General features: G+C 40.8%; 1 protein-coding gene across 9 annotated transcripts in view; it reads right to left on the reverse strand.

Moving 5' to 3' along the window:
* The window catches only part of FAM13A (family with sequence similarity 13 member A), a 208,120-nt gene that overhangs the window by 127,838 nt on the left and 64,701 nt on the right, over positions 1–15,581 (reverse strand). Inside the window, exon 1 of one of the 9 annotated variants that reach the window (XM_039540443.1) lies at positions 1,006–1,023. The exons of the other annotated variants lie outside the window; for them this stretch is intronic. The gene's annotated coding sequence lies outside the window, so the exon portion shown is untranslated. Of the gene's footprint in view, positions 1–1,005; positions 1,024–15,581 lie in introns of those variants that run through there. 9 annotated transcript variants of the gene reach the window in all.

Genomic DNA, 15,581 nt, shown 5'->3' on the forward strand with positions numbered 1-15,581 from the left:
TTAACCAAATAAATTAGAACTATAGTGGCATTTTCCCCAAACAACTACGGCACCAATTCAGCAAAGTCCTTAAGCACGTGCCTAACTTTAAGCACAAGTACCCTATTGATATCAGTGGGATTACTCATGGGCTTAAAGTTAGGCATGTGCTTAAACACCCTGCTGAACTGGGGCCTAAATCCTGAGAATATTTAAGAAAATAACTTCACCAATCATTTAAAATACTGTAGATATTATGTTAAAAAACATACACACAACGCATATTTGAAGAGGTTAATACAGATCAAGTTTTCAACTAGAAAACACAATACCATGTGAGTCTGAAGAAAGTGAGAGAAAGCTTCGTAGTCCGATTCTTCTTACCAAGATTTATGCAAACCACCAGAAAGGTTAGTATAGGCAGCAAAGGCGGCTGAACGCACCAGAGGAGTGAAGTTCTGGAACGGCCTTCCAACAGGAACAGTGGGGGCAAAAGACATATCTGGCTTCAAGACTAAGCTTGATAAGTTTATGGAGGGGATGGTATGATGGGATAGCCTAATTTTGGCAATTAATTGATCTTTGACTATTAGCGGTAAATATGCCCAAATGCCTGTGATGGGATGTTAGATGGGATCTGAGTTACTACAGAGAATTCTTTCCTGGGTGCTGGCTAGTGAGTCTTGCCCACATGCTCAGGGTTTAGCTGATTGCCATATTTGGGGTCGGGAAGGAATTTTCCTCCAGGGCAGATTGGCAAAGGCCCTGGGGTTTTTTCGCCTTCCTCTGCAGTGTGGGGCACGGGTCACTTGCTGGAGGATTCTCTGCACCTTGAAGTCTTTAAACCATGATTTGAGGACTTCAGTGGCTCAGACGTAGGTTAGGGGGTCGGTCTATCACAAGAGTGGGTGGGTGAGGTTTTGTGGCCTGCATTGTGCAGGAAGTCAGATTAGACAATCATAATGGTCCCTTCTGATCTTAAAGTCTATGAGTCTATGAGATTCAGTCTTTAATTCTCACACTCACTCAAAACCAAAGCTCAAACTCTTCCTTTCCAAACTGCCACAGTGATGTCACAAAATTCCACATACCCTGTCATCACATTCTGCGCTGCTGTTACCACATCCAGCACTGCCTACGCCAAATTCTAATCTCAGTTACACAGCTGAAACTTCACTTCAGTGGAGTTACTCTGGATTTACACCAGTGTAGCAGAGATTAGAAACTTGGCCTCTGTTATGCAGGGCCCTGGTATATCAAATGCTGCTGGCAGCTTCTGAAGAAACATGGTTGAGCCATTTTGGCTGTCAGTAACTTCGTTTAAAAAAAATCTAAATAATTACCAGGCATGGGAAGGGTTAAATAAGGTTTATTACTATAAATAAGATGTCAGATAAATCCTTCACACATATGGCATCAAAAATCTTAACTGAATCAACAAAATTTTCATTTACAATGATACAGATTGAATGGTTACTATATCTGTATGTTTAAATAATATATCACTAAACCATTTACTCTGTGCAGCTGGCCTTTTCAAACATCAACGCTTTTGGGTCAGTGCTATACTAAAATGTCTGAAGCTTTAAGACTCAACCTGGCACTGATAGTTTAAGAAGTGTTTCTCCACCCCAACTTTATGGAGGACAAAGTTTGTTGGGATTTACAGGGTTGGATATTACTTTGGGGCCTGATCCTCCTAAGCACATGCTATCTTTAAGTATGCGATTACCCCTGCAGAAGTCAACAGGACCACTCATGTGCTCAAAGTTAAGCGCACATTAAAATACACTGCTGGACTGGAGCAGAGAGGAGATACTAATTACTGAAGATAAATCTGTGTCAGAATTGCTGGAATATATAGCACAATATTTCACTAGTAGGGTGGGGTTCTGCTGGGATGACTTCCAAGCAACAGTTCACTCATTCAAGAAATCTTGGTTCTAGAAACCTCTTAATTTGATTTAAAAAGCAAATTTACTCTGGAAAATAACTGCACACACTGTATACAGGGCATTATGGGGTTCCCTATTTATTACCTCTCAGTGAATTCCTCATCAAGTGTGCTCCATTTATGAGGAAAAAGATATTTCACCTAATCCTGCTGTTCCCCACTGTGAAGACAAAGTGCTTTCTTTCTTGCTCAAGAATCACCATCAATAACAAAGATTCTGTGAGTTAAATTTGAACCTCAGTTATACCTGTCCAATCCCATTGGTTTCAAACAGCACACACATTACTTTTATTCTGGTTTGCATATCAATAACAGAATTGTTAACTAAATTGCAATTACAGGGCCAACTTTTGTCTTCACTTCTAGCTAGCCAACCTGGTCAATGGATTGAACAGGTATCGCTCAAGGTATAATTTGGCATTGTAAATGCAATTTTGTTAACAATTCTGTTGTTGATATACAAAACTTCACTATTTCTCACTTGCATTGGCTCTGAAGGGCAAACTCAAATAAAGAGTAATAAGTTTAGTTACTCAAGCAAACGGATATGATTCTGAACATAGACAAGGAGTAGATCTGTTGTGAAAGACGATGCCATTTCTCCATAGGCACTTTTCTGATCTTAACCACTTTTACAAAAGGCTTTTGAGACTTAACTTCGGAGGAATCAAGGAATCAGATGGAGAAATTTGTTTCCAGAAGGAGGGAAAAATCAATACTGGGAGAGATATTCTGTTCTAGAGACGTGAGACCAGTTTGGGAAACTGCTTTCTGCATGGCTTCATCAGAGCTCCTAAAATGATGGCAGCATACTAAGCATATCTGAACTTATTTATTCACTGCTCTTGGTAACAGCACGTAAAGAAAGAAGGCACTAAAAGGAATAGACTGCAGCTGTCCTCATCCTTAATAAGAAAATGCAGCCCATGTATACAACATGTCTCAGGCTACTTAAATCATGAGAGCGCATTGCATACTTACATTATTAATATGACTCAAGAGTCTGTATTAAAAAGAAGGGCAGCTTTGAACAGCTTTGCAGAATTCCAAATGCCACATTTTGCCATCCCTGGCCTTAGCTGCACTTAATAGTGTGTGTGTGTGTTGAGGGAAAGGCCTATCCATATGCCTGCTGCTTCTTGATGCAGCAAGACATACTCCATTTCCTTGTGCCTCCATACTTGTTGATGCAAGCAGCTGCTGTCCTGATCCTAACTGTTCCTTGTTTGACTCGGAAGGGCTGGTGTTAGGCTAAATGATGCTCTACACGTACAGTCTCATGATAAGATCCCAATCCTGACGCCCCCCTTTTTTTTTAAACTAAGTTCTTCCCCCAAATCCCTATCACATGGCCTATCAAATTATCCAAGCTGCCAATGTTAGAAGGCCTCTTACTATAAATCAGCTGCTGTACAGTTTGGGGAAGATTAGTCCAATACCAAGAACTGCATTAGAAAAATGGTCATTTGTGATGATATAGGGCAAATAATTACCACAATTTTTTTTTAAAATACCACTCTCCCATTTGCTCTGTGCAGCTGGTGTTTTCAAAGAGTATCAAGGCTCTTGCTTTGCTGTATTAAAAATGACTGAAGCTCTAAGGCTCAGCTAAGTACTGACAGAACAATGAAGCTGAAGAACTAACTCTGGAAGCATTGCTGACAGGATGGATTGCCTACGTGAGTTTCCAAATTTCTCTCACACGAACAGTAGAATCATAGAATCATAGAACTTAAGATCAGAAGGGACCATTATGATCATCTAGTCTGACCTCCACAAAATGCAGGAAGATGGAACATAATATAACCGCACCCCCACAACCACGTCATTCTAAAAATCATCATATGCAATAAACCAAAGAATTTGACTACGTTGGAACTTGGGATTCTCCCACATGGCAAACAAAGAACTCAATATAGGGGCAACTGGGTGAAATTCTCTGGCTTGTGTTATATGGGGGAACCGGAGCTCTGATTTTAGCTTCACTTTTCACGACTGACGTTGGGTGCCATGAAAAGGCAGTAGACTTGCTCCGCTGTCATGCAAGAGCTCAGATTAAATGATATAATGGTCCCTTCTGGCTTGGAAAACCTATGAAATCTATGAGTAGTTTTGCCAAAATTCCAACAATATCCAACATATTTAGAGCTCAGTCCAGAAGATGTTCTGTACTCAGAATGCTCATTGATTGCCATGTGAGTTCTGCCTGCAGTATGTAGCAGATAGAGGATCCGGCCCTTGTCGAAAGAAGTGTGGGACAGACCTTGCCCTGAGAATGAGCACGCAGGGGATATTCCATGTGAAGTGTCCCTCTCTGCCCACGGAACAGGGGGCTCAATCTACAGCGCTCTTTGTAAGTCAACAAACTGTGACTGGGCAGGTAGGGGTTGCCTGCAGCAGGATGACACACATGGTGCCCACTGCACCCAGTGCAAACAGAAAAGGAATGTGAATATGGTCTCTGCACTGGGGAACCTCAGTAGAGGGGGTTCCAGAGAACGGTGTTTGCTGGCAGCATTGGAACAGAGCACAGGGTACCCAGTCTCTGCATGCATAGTCCTGTCCCCTATCCAATGGACTGGAAGCTGCTTCCTTTTGAGGGCGGGGGTTTGCCTATAATCAAAAGATTCAGATGAAACTCTGCAAAGGGAACTGCATTGACCATTCTGTCCTCTGTGCATGTATTTCCACACAGAGCCAGAAATCTGCTTTATCCACCAGAAATGGAGATTCTAGCTCATGAGTGTCTTTTTCCCCCTTCAATTTTCTCTGTTTATTTTTTAGGCAAGTTGAGATGCATTTAGTTTGATGACTGGTTTGTTTAAATTGGTGTGGAAAAATAAAAAGATTTTTCTTGGATTCTAGAAAAGGAATGGGTGAGATCCTTGCAAGCACCGGGGACCTTTTAGTGCTTGCTGCATACAACTTTCAACAATGGACCAACTATGAGTCACAGGGAGGGGGCACAAGAGATACAGATAGACTTTGTTTTCCAAAGATCTGTTCTCAAAAACTGCACTGGAGAGTTTTATTGGTTTTAATCTAAAATAAGAAGCCCTAATCATTAATACCTCCACCCCAGATGTAAATGTGATTTTTCACTGTCTTGCACACCCTGTGGTTCTCACACTTGTGCAGAGCACTGATATCACAATGGTTGTGTTTCACATGCTCTATGTTCAGTCCATGCATGGTGCAAATGCAACCACCAACTGCAAAGTAGTAGTGAATCAGGTCTAATATGTCAATAATTCTTTAGCTGTGAATCCTTCTTCTTTCCTCTCTCCAACATTTCTATTTTGCGTACAGACAGAGGTAAAAAAAATATAAGCAAAATGTCTTGTGTTTGCATGAATCTGACAGGGTGACACTTCTGATGCTATAGCAGGTAACTGATGTTTGGAATGGTGCCTATCTGCATGTTGGTGACTACACTTTAGAGACAGATTTTTAAATCACAGGGCTTACAGTATAGTAATGTTTCAGTACCTCAAATTACTAAATTAAGCTTTGTTGTCGGCCCTTTGATGACTCTCTTATTTTTAAACATACACAGTAAAGTAAAACTAGTAGAGAAGAACACCAAGATTTATGCAGAATAATGTACTCCTGGCTAATCATCACCCTAAGAAAGCTAGCAGGGAAGGGAGGCAGACAGGGAGGGAATGGGGGATTTGCAAATTTTGGAATGAACTGTCAGTCTGTACCATTTCTGAAGAACTACAGAAACGTATTTGTGTACTGCTGTCCAGTACAAATATGATCTCTTGCCACAGTCAATAGGAGAGAGACACATACAGGTTAATGTTTAAAGCAGGGTTCTCAGACTTTTGTACTGATGACCCCTTTCAAACAGCAAGCCTCTTAGTGCAACCCCTGCCCCCTTATACATTAAAACACTTTTTAATATGTTTAACATAATTTTAAATGCTGGAGGAAAAGCAGGATTTGGGGTGGAGGCTGACAGCTCCCAACCCCCCATGTAATAACCTCGCAACCCCATGAGGGGTCCCGACCCCAGTTGAGAACCCCTGGCTGAAAGGATTCCTGAGTGCTTTTGTTGTGTTGTCTGTGTGCATACCCCTAGTTCATTCTGAAGTGTCATCCTGTATAAATGAAACGCAATTTTATATTAAAATGCATCTGTCTACAATGTACCGTTTAGTATCCATGATGAATCACTTACTAGTGTGCTATCAAAGGGTTGCCGACTTTCAGGCTCTTTCTGTTTTTCATCTCAGTTCAGCATAATGAAAGCAATTATTGTACTACTTCATTCCTGCAATAACAGAGTCTTACATGGTCATCTTCGTGGTGTTCTTGTCTTCAGTGGGTTTCTGATTCTCCTCTCACTTAACTCCCAGTTTTAAATTCTCGTCAGGGGCATTACTTCTAGCTTCCATCAGTGTTAGTGAAAGAAGAATCTGGCCCAGCCTGACGAGATGAGTAACTTCCCTTATGAGTCACTTGTCTGTCATAACTCCTACTTAAAATTAGAGGTGTGCCAACACTAAAAGCATCATGTTATGAAAATTGGGGATGAAGAAGATGTATGAGATCACCCTGCTCACCCTGTGTCAATACAAGATTATTCTCCGCAGCGTATTTTCCAATGCTTCGTCCACTCTAGTTCTAAACGTTCCAAGAAATGGAAGCTTCTGCCTCTTCCCATGGCATATTTTTAGACAGTCGCACCATTCTGGAGATTTTCCTAATAATCACCCTAAATTTGTTAACTTAATTCTGTCATTATATTTGTACCACTTTAAATAAAGTCTCTACAAATGAGAAACAGGAGAGAGGCTGCAAAATGGACGTCTTACAGGGGATCACTTTTATTCCGCTGTGGTTCTTTGCTCTTGATTCAGATGGCCACAACAAGCTAACAGCTGTGAGAGACCAAATGTGTTTCTGCTGCTGTTTTGCTTGGGAGGGATAAGATACTACTCAGTGTGAGTAACAGTGGCAGAATTGAACCCAGGATAATTATTTCAGTGCTTTAGATTCTTCCCCTTTTTAATGAGCTGTTAATATATGGTATGGGGTAGGAGAAAAATAGGGTGTAAATATAAACTATTCACTTTCCTTGAAGGACCTGCCCATGTCTTTTGATTTATCGTGCAGGATAGGACAATGCCAATGACGTCAGTCAGGCACCACAAATACTTTTATTAGTCTGTAATTCTTTGTGATGATGGTAAGTTGAGCAACACCATAAATGGAGAAAGACAAGTTTCCCAGCGATGTATTCTAGCCTTTCAAACCTACATACATGGACTTCAGTGGAGCAGCTCTGTTGTATTGGCACATCTGCTTCTTTTACTAATGCAGAAATCTTACTTCCATATTTACAGCAAAAGCACTTTGCTAAAAGGAAGAATGGAAATATGCAATTGGCACGTTGTTTCCTTACCTCTCAAGCCTACCCTTTGGTGGTCATATTACTATTTGTTTTTTTAACACTAGGGCTGATCTTTTCAGAGTCTCTGCTTGAAGATTCCTTTACTGTAATCTGTACATTTGTTTTCAGAATATGTTAAAACAGCCAATAATCAGCATCTATTGTGATTACTTCCGATTATTAATTATTATGGTGGCGTACAAGTGCTAAATGTAGGTCATACAGGTAGCAGAGGCAACTCATTAGGCCAATATGCTTGCAGAAAATCTGCTCAGCCACGGGATGATAAGAGGAGTCCTACATCATGGTTTGCTGAGATGTTGAATTTTTCCTAGGCCCCTCCTCTGCATGCCATTTATGGCCATGATCTGCACTCCTTATCCAGGCAAAACACCCATTCAAATCAATGAGAGTTCAAAGAACCAAATAAATGAACAACAGGAGTTTTGTCAGAGTAAGAAGTGACAGATTGTTCCTATTTGTAATATGGCCCAGTCCTTTACTTGTTGAAGTCAGCAGCAACATTCTTATTGGTTTCAGCGATTGTTAACAAGTCCACTTCTTTAAAGATCAGAAATAAGGGCACAAACAAAAATGAAAACATGGTACCTGAAGGCCTAACATTTGCAGCATATTCGTGTTCATATATTGACTCAAACGTAAAGAAAAAGTCTATTAAATTCCTTGCAAGTGCCAATTTTGCTTTTACATATTAACTAGCCAATATTACCGTCACTCTGTCTGATGTTGTTATGCTTTATATCCGTCATTGCTCTTTTGTTAATGGGTCTTTTTGTTTTTCAGTCCCGCTAGAAACTCAGGGCTTAAAAAGAATAAACAGGTTAGCTAGAGGAGGGGTTACACTAATAGCAAAAGGGGAAGGTAAGAAGGAAGATATTAGCGCTAAGCACAAAATTGAGATATTGAGAACAAAATTAATCAAGGAACCAAAGGACATGAAGAGAAGAAATTCTTGATTTACCTATACACCAATGCTGAGGGCCTGGGTAACAAACAAGAGGAATAGGAATTGCTCATTTAAGAGCATAAATTCAATCTAGTTGGTATTACTGAAACCTGGTGGGCTGACTAGCACCACTGGACTGTTAAAATCTATAACCAATTTAGGAAGTCTAGAATTGGCAAAGGGGGCGGGGGAGTGGCACTCTATGCCAAAACTGGCATTACCTATTACTGAGTCACTGATAATTCAGATGGATCTAGGTCCTAACAGATAAAGCATAATATAAGGCACTAGTTGGTGACTACTACAGACCACCAAATCAAACTAGGGAGCAGGATGACAGCTTCATTAAGCACCTATCTACAAAGAATGGAGGAGGGGAACTGTGTGACCATGGGGAACTTCAATCTGAGTAACGTATGCTGTAGATCTCATGCTGCCAGTACTAAAACATTCTTGGAATTTCTAAATATTATAGATGACAAATCTCCTAACTCACAAAGTGCTGCTGCTAGCATAGGGGAATTCTATATTATACCTTGTCATAACAGATAAAGAGGAACTGATCACACAACTAAAATTTAATGGTAGCTTAGGTACATGTGATCATGACTTGATCACATTTATAATGTGCAAGCAAAATAAAGTCCGGACCAGTGACATATATATATACTTGGTGCTTTAATAGGGCCAATTTCACAAACCTGAAAATAAGTATGAGCCAAATCAGGTGGGAGGAAGAATTTAATCATAAAAATGTGAATGACAATTGGAAATCATTTAAGAACACCTTCCCAGATGCCCCAAAATCCCACAGGCTGCTGTTAGGATTAAAAAAATAACCTAGTTTAGAGGGGAAGCAAAGGCAGCTGTAAAATATATATATATTTATATATAAAAATAAATAAAACAAATGGACAAAAGGGATGGTTGATAGTAATGAATATAAATCAGAAGTTAGAAATGGCAGAAAATTGATAAGGGAAGCCAAGAGACACAAAAAGAAATCTATAGCCAGTAGAGTTAAGGACAATAAGTAGTTTTTAAAATGTATTAGGAACAAAAAAAATCCTGACAATGGTATCAGTCCATTACTAGATGGAAATGGTAGAATTATCCATAACAATGCAGAAAAGGCAGAAGTGTTCAATAAATATTTCAGTTCTGTATTTGGGGAAAAAAAAAAACAGATGATGCAGTCTCATCATGTGGTGATAACACTCTTTCCATTCCACTAGTATCTCTGGAGGATGTTAAAATGGAAGTTACTAAAAAGTTAGACATTTTCAGATCAGCTGGTCCAGATAGCTTTCATCCAAGAGTTTTACAAGAGTTGGCCGAGGAGCTTGCTATAAGCCTTAGAGCACCGGGGAAGTTCCAGAAGACTGGAGGAAAGTTAATGTGAGACAATTTTGAAATACAGTAAAGATGACAACCCAGGTAATTATAGGCCTGCCAGCCTGACATCGATCCTAGGCAAAATAATGGAGTGGCTGAGTCAGGACTCAATTAATAATGAACTAAAGGAGTGAAAAATAATTCATGCAAATCAATATGGGTTTCTGGAAAATACATCCTATCAGGGTGGATTTGATTGAAATCAAATTGATTTAAATCATGATTTAAATCACTAGTCAGGAAGACTCGATTTAATCATGGTTTTCTACATAAAAGTGCATTCTTGTTGGTTGTTATAACCTTAATACATACTCTTCGCAACTCAGAGATGTAGGTTTCATTTTTAGAAGGTACTCACTATACATTTTTAAATGGTGATTTATTTTGAAAACTTTCAGATTAGTTTTACAGCTACACCTCTACCTCGATATAACGCTATTCTTGGGAGCCAAAAAATCTTACCGTGTTATAGGTGAAACCGTATTATATTGAACTTGCTTTGATCCACTAGAGTGCGCAGCCCCGCCCCCCCCCAGAGCACTGCTTTACTGCGTTATATGCAAATTCATGTTATATCGGGTGGCGTTATATCGAGGTAGCGGTGTATATCAGAAAACGAATGATTGTTTGGTTACTGTTTGTGTACAAACAGGTAACACAGAGTCAATCCCTTACCTCTCCCTAAAAGTGCAAAGTTTCAAAAAGTTCAATGAATAGAAGATTGTTGGGGATGGAATAGATATGGACAAGGAGAAGAAGTCTAGAGATAAATGTGAGAAGTGAGGGACATATGCTTGTTTTGTTAAAATATTATATGATTGTTGTTGAAGAAAAAAATCCAGAATATATAACGTTGTTGTTTTAGTTAAATAAAACAATTTAAATGTCTGTCTGGTGACCTTCTCCTACTAATACAGCATGGCAAGAAAATCCTTCAGCACCTGCAGAGACTTCTCCCATGTACGGTTTACTGCCAGTAATCAAACCCCACAGTGTAAGTCCACATCTTGGTAGGCTGAAATAAATAGCTAATATCCTTATGGTAAACTGTCAGAACCCATCTTTTGGGTCATATCACTTAACAGCACTCCCCTCGCAAGCAGGTAGGTGCAAAGTAATAAGGAATGGCAGAGAACGTACATTTAACTTGCTTTCTTTGATAAGCAGTGACTCCTGTCACAAATCTGCCAGCATGAAGTGTCAGCTCTGTCATCCCTTACTTACTTGCTCATGGACTGAGGCACTTTTAGAGCACCCTTAAAAAAAAAAAAGACCTTCTGTTGCAGCAAAAGCTTTGGTTAACCCCTTCTAGACCACGTATTTGGCTCAAAATGGCTGCCATTATTATTTATAATTTGCATTACAATAGCATCTAGAGGCCCCAACCAATGTGCTTGCTACTTTACCACGTAAGGCTAATCTCTATGGAGCATGGACAGTCCTTTTGCTCTGGGTTTGTACAGCTCCTAGCACAACAGGGTCCTGGTTCACGGCTATGGCTCCTAGGCACTATGGTAATGCAAATAATAAATAATAATAGTAAAAGACGGAGCCCTGAAGAGCTCACAGTCCAACAGACAAGCCAGATAAGGAGTGGAAGTAGAAACAGAGAAGTCATTTACCCAGGACCACAGAGCAGGTCAGTGGCAAAGCCAGGAAGAGAATCTAGTTCTCCCGGGTCCCAGTCCAGTACCCTAGATCATGCTGACTGTATATTTCCTCAAGCAATAAGCTCCTTCTCCCCACCACCATAAACATCTTGCTGGCCAAGAATCTCTCTCTCTCTCATGCTCCCAAGCGCCTCACGCGATCCGTAAGTGACTCTAAATGCAGTTTCTGCTTTTTCAATGTATTAGAGAGCTCACTTGGATATTATTTTAAACCAATTAACAACAGAGATCTCCCTGCTTAGAAAAGATTACACCACTTCAATAATACTTTTCGTCCTATTTATTTTGTAGGTGAATAATCCCTTACTGTGAGATTGAGTTGACACTGCTCAAGACCGGTAGAAAGGAGGAGAATAGAGCCCAGGGTGTTCCTGGAGGTGATAATGGAACAGCATATGTGGGGGAGAATGGCCAGGGAGAAAGGGGAATACTGTGCAGGGCAGGCAGCCTTAGCCTGTGAGCCACAGCTTGACCACAGGCTGAGGAGTGATAAAGCAAGAGCCAGGGGGTGGGAGCAATACATGAGGTTATATAGGAGAACATGGCTGGCAGAGCAAATCTGGAGAGGATGGCATGTGTGAAGGGAGGCAGGCAAAGTGGGGCCCTCAGTTAGCCAAACTGAGGAGATTCCCTGTCAGCTCCAATTACTGATAAAAGATGACAGCTGTTAGAGTTGAAAGTGCATCAACTATGCCTGCCTGTTGTGTCCACACTGGCACAGAATCGACTGAGTCTGCACCAGTTCAGACTATCCCACTTCTTATCCGGACAGTTTTTGAGTAAGGCATATGGATTGCTACCTTTCCAGAAAATTGAGCGTGGTCCTTTCACATGTGGGCATGCAAATTCTTGATGGGGGGGGGGCAATTAGAATAATTTTTCTAACTGCCCAAAGCTGACAGTGCTCAGAAAGCAGGATGGGACTCAGTCATCTAGCCAATGACTTAACTTTCAGTAAGTGCTTTATAATTATGGGGCAAATCCTTTCTTACTAGCCCCAGCTGTCAAGTGCCCAGGGAATCCTGCTTCAGGCTGCAGAGCAGGCTCCACACCCCCTTACACTGACCTCATAGAGGTGGGGAGGAAAAGGAGAATCTGCATCCCAATGGATTCTCTGGCTCCACTGCTCAACTGGTCCTCCCATGGCCTTCCCCTTAGGTGATAATGCACAGGGGACCCTCCTTGGGCTGAGCTCTCTGCGGGGATTATGCACCCACTAGATTCCTCTGTGACACACATCAGCGAAGACTGGACTGAAGCCAAGATAGCTGAAAGAAATGGCTCCTGCTGGCTTGGTGATGGGTCTGAGATGTCCACATATCAAAAGGAGTGTTGTTAATATTTCTGTGGGTTCTGCATTATGACAAAAAGACTTTGAATAGTGCAGATCTGCAGCCATGTATTTATTTATTTTTGACAGTACGGCCTGCATTGGTTCCTTTTTAGGCTGTCATTACTCAGTAGGAATAGTCCATATTAAATATTTGTATCTTGCATTATTGTCCCGTTATGATATGAAACTCAAACTGGACAGGATATTACATTTGTTTTTGCCCTTTTAAACAAAATGCTGAACAAGTGTAAACAGCCTGCCAGGCATTAACTTTTAATATAGTGTAACCGCAGAGCTGTAAAGCCTCTCCATAAAAGAGCAGAGTTATAAAGGAAAATTTGACAGATCTTTTGTATCTGTAGCACACCACTGCTTTGTATTGCAATCACTTAAGTGTATTAAGTTTATATTAAGTTTGAGGTTTTAAAACTAAGCTCTTTTTAGGTATTAACAGATACCACAACACATTAGAACCTTCTGTCAACATTTCAAATGTGACTTGCCTCTGACTCCATTCAGCTGGGTCAGTTTCCTTGGAACTTGGCAAAATATAAATAAATAAATATCCTTCCTCTGAGACTAAGCATGGCATTTTGAGAGGCCAAAAGGAGGTTACTTAATGAAATTAACACAGGAAGGAGGAGGGGGGTTGGAAATAGGGCTGGAAATGGGATGCTGGCAAAGCTGACTGTAAACACCTGTCTTATTACCTCCATAGCATTTAGCAAAGAAAGTTAATATCCACCAATAAACCAAAACGAACTGAGCTTACCAACCTTTGTTCCCTAGTGCCGTTGATCTAATCACAACCAATGCATTTCTGCTACCACAATGCAGAGCAGTTGTGATATTTAAAAATACCCACAAACTTGTTGAATAGTTATTCTGTGAGTATTATTTGACCAACCATCATGGCCCTCTCCCTTCTTAACGAAAACTTAGATTAGCACTGACAATGGCAGACTTAATCTCCAAATGCTCAATAACTGGTTTCTCCAGTCGGAGCTGCTCACATAGACTCAGTCAGTAAGCAAACAAACCTTTACCAACACTTTCTCTTCAAGACACAGAGCCAAATTCCCTGCTGATATCAACGTGGGGCTGCTGCTCTGAAGTCAACGGAGCTGTGCCTTGTATCAGCAGAGAATATGCCACACGGTTTCTGCAAAACGTGTGTGTGTGTGTGTGTGTGTGTGTGTGTGTGTGTGTGTGTGTGTGTGTGTGTGTGTGTGTGTGTGTGTGTGTGTGAGAGAGAAATCTGTGCCAGACCTATACCTGGTATAGACTACTTCCCCAGCGGCAATGTGGGGGTATAAGAAGGAGTAGCTACTTCATGGAAGCTCTTCCTCCCACCCATGCAGTGCAGGTAGTTCACCTAAGGAAATGAGAGGGCAGTTTACTCCACCTCTCTCCCCTGCATGGTTGTGTAAAGTGGTTCACTTGTGAGCCCTAATGAATTAAGCCTCACAGCAGCCCTGTGAGATGGTAGTAATCTTCACCTATTCCACAGGCAGATAAATTAAGGTACAAATAGGCTAAACCTGGGATCTTCAAAGGAGCCTAAGGGAATTAGGTGCACAGCTCCCATCAAATTTCAATGGGATTTGGGTATCTGACTCCCTTAGGCTCCTTCGAAAACAACAACTGAGCCTGAATAGACTGGACAGGGTCAAAGAGCGCTTGGAACAGAATCCAAGAGCCTCGACTTCCAGCCCCCTGCTTTAACACTCCCTTCTCCACACAAACAACCACGTTCAAACACACACAACTTTATTCTTATAGCAATAAGTCCTTAAGTTAAAATGCTGACCTTAAAAAAAAAAAAAAAAAAGTCTGCCCAGAAGTCAAGGAAAGCTAGCCTAAAGGAACAACTCCATCAATAGGTCCGTCGGTGGCTATTAGCCAAGGTACCCAGGGACACAACCTCATGCTCTGAGTGTCCCGAAACCTCTGACTGCCGGAAGCTGGGACTGGATGACTGGGGATGGATCACTCGATAAATTGCCCTGTTCTGTTGATTCCCTCTGAAGCACCCAGCATTGGCCACTGTCAGAAAACAGGATGCTGGGCTAGATGGGCCATTGGTCTGACCTAGTATGGCCGGTCTTATGTTCTTAACTCATTTATCAGTTCATGAAACCACCACTGTGGCACAATTTTCTTCTGGGTAAAAACAAACATGTACAGTGATTTAACATAAGCAATAAAAAAACCTTTGCTGCTACTAGTGTTCCACTCCACATCCCCCACTATGTAATCCTATTTGTTTTCGGCTTCACAGAAAAAGAAGAAAACATCCTTGTTGAAAGAGGAAATTATGTAAGCAAAGTTGTTTAGATAAAAGAATGATTAACAAGCCATACAATGAAGTAAAAAACTCCTGTTTTAAACATGCTGATTTCATCTCAGTTGCTACTGAGGCCTGGGAAGAAAAGCTAAGGTACATCAGAACCGATTTTACAATCTTTCAAAAAATTCAACAGGGACTTTTGAGATGGAAGTAATAAAAAGCACAGCCAAATAGCTTTCAAATATAGACCACCACTGTTTCACTGTGTAATGAATACCCACATTCAGTTCTCCTTTCATTTCCTTTTGTCCTCCCAAGATTATTTATATATGCGACCTTTTACCTGAGACCATATCTCTTACTAAAAAAATACACGCGACTTTGCTCCACTTTGACACGGCCTGAATCTGCTTCATTTATTTGTTATAGATATTGCAACAAAACACATACAAGGGTCATGAATGTAGTTTGTGATGAGAAAGAGATGGAGAGACCCATTTTTTAGAAAACACTACAGTATACAATAGTAACAGTCCAAACACAGCAGGAACACTCTGATAAGCTGGAATGTTGGAGATTGGTGCTAGAGAAT

This window comes from Mauremys reevesii, linkage group 5 (genome assembly GCF_016161935.1).
Source record: "Mauremys reevesii isolate NIE-2019 linkage group 5, ASM1616193v1, whole genome shotgun sequence".
NCBI classification, from domain to species: Eukaryota; Metazoa; Chordata; order Testudines; family Geoemydidae; genus Mauremys; species Mauremys reevesii.